The 15,507-nt window shown below is 42.9% G+C and overlaps 2 protein-coding genes across 4 annotated transcripts in view; one reads left to right on the top strand and one right to left on the bottom strand.

The window, feature by feature from the left end:
* The window catches only part of gdf9 (growth differentiation factor 9), a 42,662-nt gene extending 32,541 nt beyond the window's left edge, over positions 1-10,121 (bottom strand). The window contains exon 1 of one of the 2 annotated variants that reach the window (XM_080201375.1): positions 10,033-10,121. The gene's annotated coding sequence lies outside the window, so the exon portion shown is untranslated. The remainder of the gene's footprint in view (positions 1-10,032) is intronic. The other variant, XM_080201373.1, reaches the window with a different exon arrangement.
* Positions 10,122-10,397: 276 nt separating this feature from the next.
* The window catches only part of shroom1 (shroom family member 1), a 48,308-nt gene continuing 43,198 nt past the window's right edge, over positions 10,398-15,507 (top strand). Inside the window, exon 1 of one of the 2 annotated variants that reach the window (XM_080201372.1) lies at positions 10,398-10,499. The gene's annotated coding sequence lies outside the window, so the exon portion shown is untranslated. The other variant, XM_080201371.1, reaches the window with a different exon arrangement.

The raw sequence follows: 15,507 nt of genomic DNA on the forward strand, positions 1-15,507 counted from the left end.
TCATTTGGGTAGCTAGGGTACCCCTTTTGTAGGTGTAACGTACCCTTTGAATAGGGTCCTGGTTCACCTGTGGGAGAGGTAAGGCATCCTTTGCAAGCGGGAAGGCAGCCTTTGAGGATTATTAAAAGTGTTCATAATCATGCATTTTCAGGATCTGTCATGCTACAAAAGAGCTGTCCAGCTGTCAAAAATCTGCCTAGTTGACACCCTTCAAGTTTATCTTTGTTACTTAGTTAAAAATCTTAATATTTCCTTTTCTTTTCAGCAGACTGAAACAACCTCACCCTGAGTATCAATGCCCTGGGAGGAAAGTTTAGTCCAAACTTTTATTTCTTATGAACTGTGAACCAAGATATATCATCTGAGACCTTTAGAACTGCTTCATGTTTGATTACTTAATGGATTGTCTCAGAAGCCTTGCCATTTGATATGATTTTATCATTGTATTCAGCCACTGGGTTTACATGCAGCTATCTCAACCAAATGGTGTGAATTAGAGTAACGATTTCTTATCAGACTGTTGAAACTCCTCTATCTAAAAGGATGCTGTGAGGGTCAGAGTTGAAGAATAGTAGAGATTTGTAGATAGAGAAAAAATCTGCAGGAATTGAGATTCAATGTAGCAAGGCAACACCATGGCTCAGTAATACATGATGTGGGTATGCCGGCGTTGGACTGGTGTAAACACAGTAAAAAGTCTGACAATAGGTTGGACTAAAACCTGGTGTTGTCAGACTTTTTACTCAGTAATACATCCCTGAGGATGATGATGCTGTGGGGTAGAAGGATAGGTAGAGTCTGATCCACATGGATAGGAGGAGATCTGTGACACAAAGTTCTGTGAGCAAGTTTTTCATTTGGACAAGGAAGCTAATGCCAGATCTCCATAGCACAGTGGTTAGCACTGCTGCCTCACAGCGCCAAAGACCCGGGTTCAATTCTGGCCTTGGGTCACTGTCTGTGCAGAGTTTGCACCTTCTCCCCGTGTCTGCATGGGTTTCCTCCCACAGTCCAAAGATGTGCGGGTTAGGTGGATTAGCAATCAGAGGACAAGTAAAAAAGAAATAAGGGGGGAGAAGATGAAATATGAATGTAAGCTAGCTGGTAATATAAAAGAAGATAGGAAGAGTTTTTCCAATATATAAAAGGTAAGAGAGAGGCAAAAATAGCCATTGAACCATTGGAAAATGAGTCTGGGAAGTAATGATGGGAAACAAAGCGATAGCAGAGGAACTGAATGGTTACTTTGCATCAGTCTTCACAGTGAAAGACATCAGTGGGATGCCAGAGCTCCAGGAGAGTCTGGGGCACAGGTAGGTGTAGTGGCCATCACTAAGGAGAAGGTTTTGGGGAAACTGAAAGGTCTGTAGGTAGATAAATCACCTGGACCAGATAGACTACACCCCAAGGTTCTAAAAGAGATAGCTGAGGAAATTGTGGAGGCATTGGCAGTGATTTTTAAAGAATCACTGGAGGCAGGGAGTACCAGAGGACTGAAAAGTAGCGAATGTAACACTACTGTTTAAGAAGGGAGGGGGGCAGCAGACGGGAAATCATAGGCCGGTTAGTCTGACTTCGGTCATTGGCAAGATTTTAGAGTCCATTATTAAAAATGAGATCGCAGAGTACATGGAAGTGCATGATGAAGTAGGACTGAGTTAATATGGCTTTGTCAAGAGAAGGTCATGTCTGACAAATCTGTTAGAGTTATTTGAGGAGATAACAAGGAAGTTAGATAAAGGAGAACAAGTGGATGTGATTTATTTAGATTTCCAGAAGGCCTTTGACAAGGTGGCACACAGGAGACTGTTAAATAAGTTAAATGTCCATGGTGTCAGGGCAAGATCCTGGCATGGATAGAGGATTGGCTGACTGGCAGAAGGCTGAGAATGGGGATAAAGGGATCTTTCTCAGGATGGCAGATGGTGACTGGTGGTGTGTCTCAGGGGTCAGTGCTGGGACCACAATATTTCACAACATACGTTAACAATTTGGAGGAAGGAACTGAAGGCACTGTTGCTAAGTTTGCAAATGATACGAAGATATGTAGAGGGACAGGTAGTATTGAGGAAGCAGGGGGCTGCAGAAGGACTTGGACAGGTTAGGAGAGTGGGCAAAGAAGTGGCAGATAGAATACAAAGTGGAAAAGTGTGACATTATGCACTTTGGAAGCAGGAATAGAGGCAGAGACTATTTCCCAAATGGGAAGATGCTTAGAAAATCAGCGACACAAAAGGACTTGGGACTCATATTCAAGATTCTCTTAAGGTTGACGTGCAGGTTCAGTCGGCAGTTAGGAAGGCAAATGCAATGTTAGCATTCATGTCGAGGGGGCTAGAATACAAGAGCAGGGATGTATTTCTGAGGCTGTATAAGGCTCTCGTCATTTAGATTATTGTAACCAGTTTTGGGCCCCATATCTAAGGAAGAATGTGCAGGCCTTGGAAAGGTTCCAGAGGAGGTTCACAGGAATGATCCCTGGAATGAACAGCCTGTCAGATGAGGAATGGTTGAGGACTCTGGGTCTGTACTCATTGGAGTTTAGAAGGATGAGGAGAGATCTTATTGAAACTCACAGAATGCTGCAAGACCTGGATAAGGTGGACGTGGAGAGGATGTTTCCACTAGTAGGAAAAACTAGAACCAGAGGACACAACCTCAGGCTGAAAGGACAATCCTTTAAAATAGAGATGAGGAGGAATTTCTTCAGCCAGATAGTGGTGAATCTATGGAACTCTTTGCTGCAGAAGGCTATGGAGTCCAGGTCATTGAGTGTCTTTAAGACAGAGATAGGTTCTTGATTGATAAGGAGGTCAGGGTTATGGGGAAAAGGCAGGAAAATGAGGATGAGAAAAAAAACTGCCCTGATTGAAAGGCAGAGCGAACTCGATAGCCTAATTCTGCTCCTGTATCTTATGGTCTTATGCACATTGCCCTTGAAGTGACTGTGGTGGGCAAGAGATCATTGTTCACCTCCTTGTGGAATGTACCTTTGCAAGGAAGGTTTGGAGATGAGGTGTTGTCTTTTGAGGTTCAGGCCAAGCAGCTCTGTGACACAGGACTCTGTGCTCTGTGGGCTGTTTGCAGGGATGCCCTCTGTGACAAACATCAGATGTTGCTGGAGGATCATCAACTCATTAAAAGACACTCTTCAGTCCGCTCAAAACTTATTGGTCTTCTAGTACAATGAGTCATCCCCAACTGAGTGTTGCAGACTGGTACAGTCCAAAGCCCAGGGCTACGTGCTGTGGGACACGATAAAGTTTGGAACAGCAGCCTCAGAGGTACAATGGGGGAGGTTACTGTCTAAGACCTTTTAACCATAGTGAGCAGGACCCCCTCAGGCTGAAAGATTCACTGAATGTATACAGTGAATATTACACGTTTCTCAATTGTGCTGAAGAGCCTTAGAATGCAATTTGTTCTAAGTAGACAACTTTTTTAAATACCTTTGCACCATTTTTAAGGACCATTGTAAAATGTCTGTAATGTTTCCTTGACTGTATTGAAGCATCTCAGAGTGTTACTTAATGTATGAATAGAACCTGAATATTATTGTACTTTGTGTGATGGCAGGTTTAGAATGTGTGTAATGTTCTTGCAGACATTTTATGAATAAAGTACATTTTTATCTCTGCTGTTGTAAATTACCACCTGCTCAGAAGCCCCCTCACCTTCTCAGGATTAAACTCCCCACACAGCATCTCTGCCATTCTAGACCCAGGTGTTAGGGTAAGCATGAGAACGGTTTCTTGGTAGCTTTCTTTCAATTTTTTTGACAGCCCTCCCATGAAGAAGTTTCTGCTTCATTAATAAAACCAAAGAGAGAAATCATCATGCAGGAAATGCTGGTCCTCATCTTCAACCTATTTCACTGTGGCAAGCCTGTCAACACCACACTCTCTCTCTGTACTTTTTTCAGATGGTTGAGATGGGATCTGGAGCTCAGTCTACACAGGGCAGGAGGTTGTCAGGGAAACAAGGGGAGGAAGGACAAGAATTTCTTCTGAACAAATAAAAGTACAGCACAAGAACAGGTTCTTCGACCCTCCAAGCCCGTGACGATCATAATGTCCTAACTAAACTAAAAAAAACCTTCTACCCATACTCGGACCGTATTCCTCTATTCCCTCCCTATGTATCCATCCATATGCCTCATAAACGTTGCTAATGTGCTTGCTTCCACCACCTCCCCTGACACTCTCAACAGCATCATCCCCCATGCATCTCCCTTAAATTTTCCCCCTCTCACCTTCAACCTATGCCCCTTTGTAATTGATATTTCCATCCTGGGAAAAAGCCTCTGACTATCCATGCTGTCTATGCCTTTCATAATTTTGTAGACATCGATCAGGTCTCCCCTCAGCCTTCGTCTTTCCAGTGAAAACAATCCTAGTTTATCCAACCTCTCTTCATAGCCGATGCCCTCGAGACCAGGCAACATCCTGGTGAACCTTCTTTGCACGCTCTCAAAAGCCTCCATATCCTTCTGGTAGTGTGGCGGCAGAATTACACGCAATACTCCAAATGCGGCCTAGCCAAGCTTTTATATAACTGCAACATGATTGACCAATTCTTGTACTCTGCCCCAGCCAATGAAGGAAAGCATGCCTTCTTAATCAGCTTGGCCACCTGTGCTGCCACTTTTAAGGTACTGTAGACGTACATGCCCAGATCCCTCTGTATGTTAATATTCCTAAGGGTTTTACCATTTACAATTTAAATCACACCTAAATTTAATCCTCTAAAATGCACTGCCTCGCATTTGTCTGGATTAAAGTTTTGCTTTCAGATACAGGACACATGTGCACCATTACCCCATGTCACTGGCTGTACCTGGATAATCTGTCACTAAAAAAATGACAGGCTTCATAGCCCAAAGCAGTAATACCACGGTACTGTGAGGAAGGTTAGATGACAAACCTGTCAACATATACAGCCAAACACTGAAGTAAACTTTTCGACATAAAAGACTAGTGTTTTTCAGTCGGAAAATTATCCCTTTAACAACAGAGAAACAGAAGTACTGGGTTTGATCTCTCTGGTTTCACATGAAGCTGGATAGGATTACAAAACTTACCTGTGCAGCAGAGATATTAGTCATTCCAAGCTGTAGTTTGATCGGCCTACTGTTATCAAGAAAAGGTATCTTTTTAAGTTGTTTCGGTTAGGAGTTAAGTATTTAGCCCTTTGATTCTGGTTAACTTTCCCCATATTCCCAAAAAAATATATAACATTTTAGATCTTTTATTTGATGCAAACTAAACTTCCTTACAAACAATTGTTCTTTCTACTCCCATAATGACCACATAAATAAATATATAAGTTCTTTAGTAACCTTATACTTCCAGAAAATACTATCCCTAGTGTTTGTAGCATGGCATGCCACAGACAATGGAGGCCCATTATTTATGCTCATTACTTCCCGAATAGGGAAAGAAATTTCTTTACATGCAGAATTGCGAATAAGATATTTATTCTCTTTGGACACTAAGAGATGGGATGTAATAGGCCATGTGTCTCCTCCCAAACTTGCTTCACCATTTAAAAAGATCATGGCTGGTGTTCAACTACAATCCCTTGCCTTGATTGCTGCCCAATTTCCATGTCCCTTGGTTGCCTCAAAGTCCAAACTTCGCTGCCTTGAAAATACTCAAAGACTGAGCATTTTGAAACCCCACCCCATGGTAGAGAGCACCACAGAATCACAACAGTCAAGAGATTTCTCCTTACCTCAGTACAAAATAGATTCTCCTTAACCTGAGAGACATTCTTTCCCTATCCAAAGGTAATTTCCTGATCTTAGCCATGCGATTATAGAATAATAACATAAATAACAGATGTGTATAAAGAATGGCCTTGCATATTAGAGACCTGAGTACATTCTAGACCAATAGTGGAGAATCCTCAGCCATATGCAGCCTATCAGGGTTCTGAGTGTGGCCCATAAGACGTTTTAAAGTAACCATCACATGAAGTGATCCTCACGAAGGAATTACCCATATACAAGAAACATGATTTTTAAATAACTATTGACTCTTAGTTTGTACTGTTCTGCATTGCTTGTCCCTTGTTATAATTTTCTTGGTATTAGATTCATTTGGGTTGAGAATAGTTTGAAATATCATTATGTGTTCACCCATGTTATTGTGTTATACGTAGTGCAAAGTTTCTAAGATGTTGCGTCTTATTTTACCATTTTGATTCTAAGTGCTGAGTGGACTTGAAATTGTGAGTGTTTCAGATCTGACTTTTAGACCTGTTCTGAGGTGCCCCCATACACACTCTGCCTGCAAAAATATCAGCGAGTCTGAGTCACACTGCACAAGCCTGTGGGCAGGGCTTAACGCATCCGAAACCCTGCAGCTCCAATCGGCGCCTCCAACTGCATATGCGCAAAAGAAAGATAGAATGTTGTTCCCCTGCCACATCTCTCCTGGGCAGGATAATGCCTTTCCCTGGCCCCCACTGACATTGCCCAATGCCCACAACATTACTGACCCCCTTATCCCCACACCCCCTGTCACCCAGACAAATCACAGCCCTCTCCCCTTGCTCCCCGTGTCTGCATGGGTTTCCTCCAGGTGCTCTGGTTTCCTCCCAAAGGTGTAGAGGTTAGGTTGAGTAACCAAGCTGGTGTCAGAGGGATTAGCAGGGTAAATATTTGGGGTTATGGGAATAGGGCCTGGGTGGGATTGTGGTCAGTGCAGACTCGATGGGTCGAATGGCCTCGTTCTGCACTGTCGGGATTCTATGATATGGCCTTGAGTATTGGAGACTTGAGCACAGTCTGGACCAATAGTGGGCAACCTGCAGCCATGCGCAGCCTGTCAGAGTTCTGAGTGTGGCCCATAAGACATTTTATTGTCAAACTCTGCTGATTTCCATTTGTGCAGTTTTTTTTCCCCTAACAGTATGACTAAAATGATATGCACATAAAGCAAGGGCAGATGAGGTGAGGTGCAGGAGGAGCAGCATCGAATATATGCAGAGCTCTCACAGTCAATTTGTAATTTTTTTGTTTTTTCCATTTGAAGTTGACAGTTTTATTAATATTTGAATGATTAAACATTTTCTCGAACTCATTCTGGAATATTCAGCATGTATTAAATATTTTAATCTTATTTGTGGTTAGTGAACAAGCCTGATTTCAATCTTTTAGCCCACCCAGAGGAAGGAGGTCCACTCATGTGGCTCACACGCCAGCCTAAGTTGCCCATCAATGATCTAGACTGACACTGACACTCTGGTTTATTGAAGCAGTGCTGTTGGAAATGATGAGCTGTTAAAGCAAAGCTCTGTCCACACTCTGAGGTGGATATAAAAGATCCTATGCCATTACTTGAAGATGAGCAAGTGAGTTACCCAGGTATTCTGGTCAATATTACTCCCATGATCGACACCACTAAAACCACCTGACCATAACTATGCTGCTTTGCCAGGGCACTCTGTGTGCAACTTAATCTGCTGTATTTCCAAGAGGGGCAATACTCAAAAACTTAACAGGTGGTAAAGTGCTTGGGGGTGTTTCAAGGTCATGAAATATGCCGTATAAATGCAAATCATTTCTTCTTCAAAGTATCCATCACATGAATTGATCCTCATGAAGGAATTACCCATATACAAAAACACGATTTTTAAATAAATATTGAGTCTTGGTTTGTACTGTTCTGCATTACTCGTCCTTTGTTATGATTTTCATGGTATTAGATTCATTTGGGTTCAAAATCGTTTGGAATATCATTATGTGCTCACCCATGTTATTGTGTTATACGCAGTGCAAATAGTGTTACACTCTATTTTACCATTTTGATTCTAAGTGCTGGGCAGACTTGAAACTGGGAGTGTTTCAAAGATCTGATTTTTAGACCCGTTCTCAAGCGACCCCATACACACTCTGCCTGCAAAAAATATCAGTGACTCTGACCCACGCTGCACAAGCCTGTGGACGGGGTTCAACATGCTCAAAATCCTGCAGCTCCAATCAATGCCACCAATTGCTCATGCGCAGAAAAAAAGTGATCGAATGCTGCTCCCCTCCTGGACAGGATAATGCCTCCCCCTAGCCCCTACAGACATTGCCCAACCCCCACAACATTACTGACCCACTTATCCTCCCACCCCTGCCACCCAGACTAATTATAGCCCTCAGATCTCAGGCAGAGTGGCAGCAGACCCTCCCCTTAACCCCCCCTCCCACTGATCTCAGGCAGAGTGGCAGCAGATCCCCCCTTCCACCTCACTGATCTCAAACAGAGTGGCAGCGGATCCTTTTCCTCCCTCCTCACTGATCACAGGCAGAGGAGAGTGAACCCCCTTTCACCTTCATTGATCTCAGGCAGAGTGGCAGCAGACCCCTCCCCTTCACCTCCACTGATCTGAGGCAGAGTGGCAGTGAACCCTCCTTCTGCCCCTCCTCCTGCTCCCCCAACCCCATTGATTATAGGCAGAGTGGCAGCGGATCTCCCTTCCCCCTCACTGATCTCAGGCAGAATGGCAGCAGACCCATATTTCACCCCCACTGATCTCAAGCAGAGAGCTGTCAGACACTTGGCACTTAGCTTCTCACCAACTCTCACTGATGGAGTGCCTGATTCGGACTTATATGGAGCATGTGCATTTGCACATCGGACTTATATGGAGCAAATGCAAATTCATTTGAATAGATGTCGCACCCATTTTGGGCGCAGCCCCGATCATGGCCATTTTCAGGCCTTGGTAAAGGGAGAACTGGTGCGGAGGTGGACGCAGATCGCGCTGCTAGCCTCATGCCCAACTTCACCAAGTTTGCACACCCAAAAACAAACACAATGCAATGTTAACATTGGGGCTGTTGCTTACTCCTTGTGTGGGCTTCAGTAAATTGGTATTACTAATCTGTTACTTCCTTCCATTTATTTTTATGTAGTGTTGACATGTAGAATACATGTCCAGCTCTACGTGACATCAGGGCTGGGATTCATCCGGTCTCATCCGTGGCCATGCCGCTGTGAGTGAGAACATTGAATTTGGCATTCCAGCCAAAACTCTGTTCACTTTCAGCGACAGGGAAAGATCCCAGCTGTGAATGAAGATGGGGACTTTTGGTGAAGGTGTTCTAAAGTGGGTGAAGGAAACATTCTAAAAACTGTGAAAGGGAAAATCTGATTCTGCTACCCCTCCCCCAAAGATCACTAGGTCAGGGATTTCATAGAATCCCAACAGTGCAGAAGGAGGCCATTCAGCCCATCGAGTCTGTACCAACTCTCCAACAGACCATCTTACCCAGGCCCTATCCTTATAATCCCACTTATTTCTCCCACTAATCTACACACCTTGGGACATTAAGGATTAGCATGGCCAGACCACCTAACCTGCATAACTTTGGAGAGTGGGATGAAACCAGAACACCCGAAGGAAACCCATGTGGACATAAGGAGAATGTGCAAACACCACACAGTCACCCAAGGCCAGAATCGAATCTGGGTCCCTGGTGCGGTGAGGCAGCAGTGCTAACCACTATGCCACCCTGCCAGTGAATCACTTTGCCACTTACAAGGACAGTTAAAATTTGTATAATACGTTTTGTGTGCTTAAGAGGCTCGTTCCAGAGAAGCGGTTTTACCTTGGCAAAAGAATCCTGAACTCAGGCTCTTAGCATAAGGGATTGCCTGTTTGGGACTGGAATTAGGAAGAATGTCTTCTCTGAGAGAATTGAGAACCATTGCAATTCTCTACCCCTGAGGGCTGTCTCAGTGGATGAATCTATCCAAGACTGAGATGAATAGAGTCTTCAACAGTAACGGAATGAAGGGATATGGAAATAGTTGGGGATCTGTGGAAGATCTGCCATGATTTCATTGACTAACAGGATGGAGAGCATGGTCTATCTTGCTTGTACCTCTTCAGGGGACTGTCTTATTCTTGGTGATTGTGTTCACACTAAAGCAGTGGATTTGGAGTTTGTTCGAGTACCCTGAGAGGAAATATTTGTTCATCAAATTCTTTATAACCTCCGACACACAGGCGTCACGGAAAGACTTATCAAGTTACCTTTGCACTGGACACCTGTAATGGTGAGACAACAAGCTATCCGCAGTAAACTCAGCAAAGTTCCTCGAGTTATTTATGTCTGGAAACCACCTATTTCGGAGGAAGTTTGCTCCCGCTCCAAAAAAGGTATCTTCGTCCTTGTTTATTCGAGTCGGGGTCTGAGAGTTTAAAACAAAGCTTGAGTTGTGTATTGTTAGTTCTATAAGAGTGTTTGGGCAGACACAAAGGGGAAACACTCAAGTGTTGCAACAGACACACTCCGATTTGAAGGCGTTGTTTTCATTTCCCTTCCCGGTGAATCATTAACCGGACTCGCTGCCGAATGAACCTGGGATCCCTTCCGCTCCCGCTGCCCCAGCGATCTCCTTAACTCCATTCCCATCGGGAATTCATGAGTCGCTGGTAGCCGTAAGTAAAGCCCGAGTCTCTGTAAACCATGCAAAGTGGCAACTTCACATCTTGTCCCGGTGAGGTTCTGGCTCTTGTCGCCTGTCCCGGGGTTTTACCTTTTCACACTCCCAAACATTCCGTGTAATTCGCTCGACCAGCCCGGAATGCGGAACCATCAGCGCTTTGCGATGTTTCTGGTTCGTTTTAGTTTCAAACCAACGGAAGCTGCAGTAAAATGAACTGTTGTGTGTGTTCATTGCCAGACTCTCGGGTGTGAGTCCTCTACTTGAGATTGTGTTGGTATCACACAGACTGACCAATATCCGTACGTTCCCAATGTGAGATGAGGCTGCGATGAGGGAATGGCCACATCAGCCTGTTTTTTTTTGGTGATTTTTGAGTGAGGGGCAGATACTGGTCAGGGTATAACTATTCCAATGTGGGATCTTCTACGCCCACCTGAACAGGCAGATGGGATATCCATCTCAATGATAAGGCAGCACTGTGTCACTGACATTGCTGCTTCTATATTGCCCTGGAGGGCTGGCCTGCAGATTTCTGTGTTCGGTGGTGAACCCAGAACCTTGTGCCCCCCAGGGCAAGAATGCAAATAACTGGGCCACAGCAGAATTTGCGTATGATCCTGTATGTGTCTGTGTCATTGGTTCTGAGAGAGTCCATAGCAGTGCAAGGTTTCTATTTATATGACTGAGTACGTAACTGTGAGTCTCTGACTTTGAGACTGTGAATCTGACTCTAAATGACACTGTAACTATGTCATTCTATGTCTCTGTGTCTGTGACTTTGTGTCTATGACTCTGTGACTTTGTGACACTGTGACTTTGTGTCTGTGACTCTGTGTCTATGACATTGTATCTATGATTCTCTGACTCTGTGACTCTGTGATACTGTGTGAGTACGTTTGTGACACTATGTCTGTGACTGTGTCTGTGATTCTGTGTCTGCGATTCTGTGACAATGTGTCTGTGATACTGTGACTAACTGTATGCGTGTGATTCTGTGTCTTTGACTCTGTTACTCTGTGTTTGTGACACTATGTCTGTAATTCTGTGATTTTGTGTCCGTGACTCTGTGTTCGTGACTCTGTCTGTGACACTGTGTCTGTGACATGATGAATGTGACCCTGTGTCTGCGACTTGTGGTCGCGATTGTGACTCCGTGTCTGTGACTCTGTGTCTGCGACTCTGTTGCAGTGACTGTGACACTGTGTCTGTGACTCCGTGACTCTGTGTCCGTGACTCTGTGTCCGTGACTGTGTCTGTGACACTGTGTCTGTGACATGATGAATGTGACCCTGTGTCTGCGACTCGTGGCAGTGATTGTGATTCTGTGTCTGTGATTCTGTGTCTGCGACTCTGTGTCTGCGACTCTGTGTCTGTGACTCCGTGACTCTGTGTCCATGACCCTGTGTCTGTGACACTCTTTGTGTATCTGTGTCTGTGACACTGTGACTCTATGACATTGTGTCTGTGATTCTATATCTGTGACTCTGTATTTGTGACTGTGATAGTGACTGTGATGTTGTGTCTGTGACAGTGAGTATATGACTTTGCAAATTTGTATAAACGTGAGTCTTTGACACTGAATCTGTTCTCTGACTCAGTTTGTTTGGCTGTGAAGGTCTATTCTACTCTGGCTCTGCTACAAAAGTGATTGAGGAAAAAACGGAGTTTTTATATTAATCTAATTGGAATTAAGATTTTTGAACTTTTACTGCTTGTCTTCCATTAGCGTTATTTCCATAGCCACATAAGGACTAGAACAAACTTGCTTGGTATCTTATTTGGTCATTGAAGAATTTGCGTTAATGTAGTGCCTTCTGTAACCTCAGGATGTCCTTTTACAGTCAATGACTGCAATCTAGAGGTTCTGATGAAATATCATTGATCTGAAACATTAACTCTCAACCTTACTTGCTTAATATTTCCAGCATTTTCCATTTTTTAATTAAAGTAATCTCATTTTAAACTATCTAATGATATGAATTCAAATTCCACCAGTCTGCCAGGAAGTTTCAATTCAGTCAATTAAACAAAAGCTGGAGTAAAAAGCTAGCAATGGCGATGGTGACCATGAAACTAATGATTTTTTGTAAAAACCCATTTGGTTCATTGATGTCCTTTCGGACAGGAAATCTACCGTCCTCAAACATAGTTGGCTAAAATGTGACTCCTACCCCACTGTGATCTGGTTGGCTCTTCATTGTCCCAGCAAATTATATCACAAAAATCTTTAATTAGAGAAATAAAATGAAAGTGCCACATGGCATAACTCAGCCATGAGACATGACAAAGGCAAGCTCGATTGTGCAACAGGATAGGATTAATTAATGACAACATGGTGGCAGTGATCATATTATAATTGAGTTTCGCATTCAGTTTGAGGGAGAGATGAGTGGGTCTAAGACTAATATTTTAAACTTAAATCAGGGCACTTATGAGGGCATGAAAGTAGAACTAGCTAAGGTGAACTGGCAAATTAGATTAAGGAATAGATCAATAGAGGAGCAAACATTTAAGGGGATTTTTCAGGATACACTGAATAGGTACATTCCAAAGAGAAAGAACAATTCCAAAGAAAGAACCCACCATTCTTGATTAACTAAAAAGTTTAGAGTATCAAACTTAAAGAAAAAGCATATAATGCACAAAGATTGGTGACAGGCCAGAAGATTGGAAAGAATACAAACAACAAAGAATGACTCAAAGATTAATGAGAAGGGAAAAAATAGAGCACAGGAGAAAGAGAGCTAGAAATATAATGACAAAAAGTAAGAGTTTCTATAGGCATTTAAATAAGAAAAGTTAACAAATTGTTGGAACTGCAGGCTGACAAGTCCCCAGGTCCTGATGGATTTCATTCTAGGATCTTAAAGGAAGTGACCAGTGAAATAGTTGATGCGTTTGGTTTAAATTTGGGGAAGGTTCCATTACATTGGAAAATGATAAATGTAATTCCTTTTATTCTAAAAGAGAGAGAGAGAGAAAGTACATAACATCTGCCCGTGGGCAATTAAAAAATTCAAGGTAATTACACAGAGTCAGCTTGGCTTTGTGCATGGGAGATAATGTTTAACTAATTTATTGAAGTCACATGTGCTGTGAATGAAAGAGAACTGGTGGATGTACTGTACTTAAATTTCCAGAAGGCATTTGATAAAGTGCCATATCAAAGATTACTGTGAAAATAAAAGCTCATGGTGTAAGGGGCAACCTATTGGCGTGGGCTAAAGATTGGGCAGCTTAATAGGAGACAGAGAGTAGGCATAAATGAGTTATTTTCTGGATGGCAAGATGTTAGGAATGGTGTGCCACAGGCAGCAGTACTGGAGGCTCAACTTTTTACAATTTACATAAATGACTTGGATGAATGGACCAAAGGTAAAGTTGTGAAATTTACTGATTACACAAAGATAGGTAGGAAAGTAAGTTATGAAGAGAACACAGGAGGCTACAAAGGGATATAGTTTGGTTAAGTGATTGGGCAAAGATCTGGCAAATGGTACCCAAACAGGCACCGGAGTGTGGCGACTAAGGGATTTTCAGAGTAGCTTCATTGCAGTGTGAATGTAAGCCTACTTGTGACTGATAAATAAACTTTTACTTTTTTTTTCATCTCTATTAGCTCATCTCTTAGTTTTCAGTATTCACAGGAATACAAGTCTATGTAGCTTACCTTCGTAACTGTATCATTCTGGTGAATTCACAAGCACCTCCTCAAAGACCAGTAAATTCTTTCTGAGTTCAATTCTGGGCATTGTACCCAGTATTCTAAATGGAGTCCAACCAGAACTTTGCATAACTAAATACAACTTTCACCCTTTTGTATTCCAACCTCGCTGAAATAAAGGTCAACATTCCTTGAAATTTTAGAATTTTTCTTTTGAATCTATCCATTAACTTTTACTGATTTCTGAACCTAAACGCCTACATCTCTCTACTTCTCCACTGTTACCACCATCTAACCATTTAGTAAATATTCCGATCTAGCCTATCATAGATCCCTATAGTATAGAAGAGGCAATTCAGTCCACCGAGTCTGCATCAGCTCTCTGACAGAGTCTCTTACCCAGGCCCTCTCCCCCGCCCTATCCCTGCAACCCCACACATTTGCCATGACCAATCCACCTGACCTACATATCTTGGGACACTAAGGGGCAATTTTAGCACGACCAATCCACCTAACCGGCACATCTTTGGAGCGTGGGAGGAAACTAGAGCACCCAGAGGAAACCCATGCAGACATGGGGAGAATGTGCAAACTCCACATAGACAGTCACCCAATACTGAAATTGAACCTGGGTCCCTGGAGCTGTGAGGCAGCAGCGATAATCGCTGCCACTGTGCCACTCTAGCTTTCTGACATCCAAAATGAATGTTCTCATGTTTTCCCACATTGACTTCCGCCGACAGCAGTTTTGCCTGCTCCCTTCATCTGCCAATGCTGCTTTGCAAATTTCGGCTGCCATCTATCCTATTTTCGGTGCCAACTGACTTGTTGTCATCAATTGTTGGATATATGGTTCCACATTCCTTCATCCAAGTGGAGCATTCCCTGAATACTGTGCTAAGTTGCCAGCCAAGATTATGTGCTCAGGTTTCTGGAGTGGGATTTCAACACACAACCTTATGACTCAGCGGCGAGAGAACTGAGCCAAGTCTGACATGTATATTAACAATATCCTTTTAATCTTATTGTTGCAAGTTCATTTAAAGCGATTAATCCATGTAATGTTAACTGTTTTACTGGAAGCCTGTCTTCCTAATCAGTGAGAAATATCATTTTTTCTGTTATGTGTTCATTTTTGGAATGTTAATTTTGTTTTTCCATTATATAGATTTAGACAATTTAGCAGCACAGTTGGAGATTGTTTGGCCTAAAAGACTTGCGCTAGCTCTCTGGAATGACCATCTATTCGTTTCAGTGAATGCCCTTTTCTTATGCCTCTTAGATAATAATGAATGAATCAATCAATCAATCGATTCATATTTGTGTTGGCTTACTGTCCTATACAAATTTTGATATATAGGTCACTATCCTGAAGACCTGATCATTTATGAAATA

Source organism: Carcharhinus amblyrhynchos, chromosome 13 (assembly GCF_965287045.1).
Source record: "Carcharhinus amblyrhynchos chromosome 13, sCarAmb.v2.hapA, whole genome shotgun sequence".
NCBI lineage: Eukaryota > Metazoa > Chordata > Chondrichthyes > Carcharhiniformes > Carcharhinidae > Carcharhinus > Carcharhinus amblyrhynchos.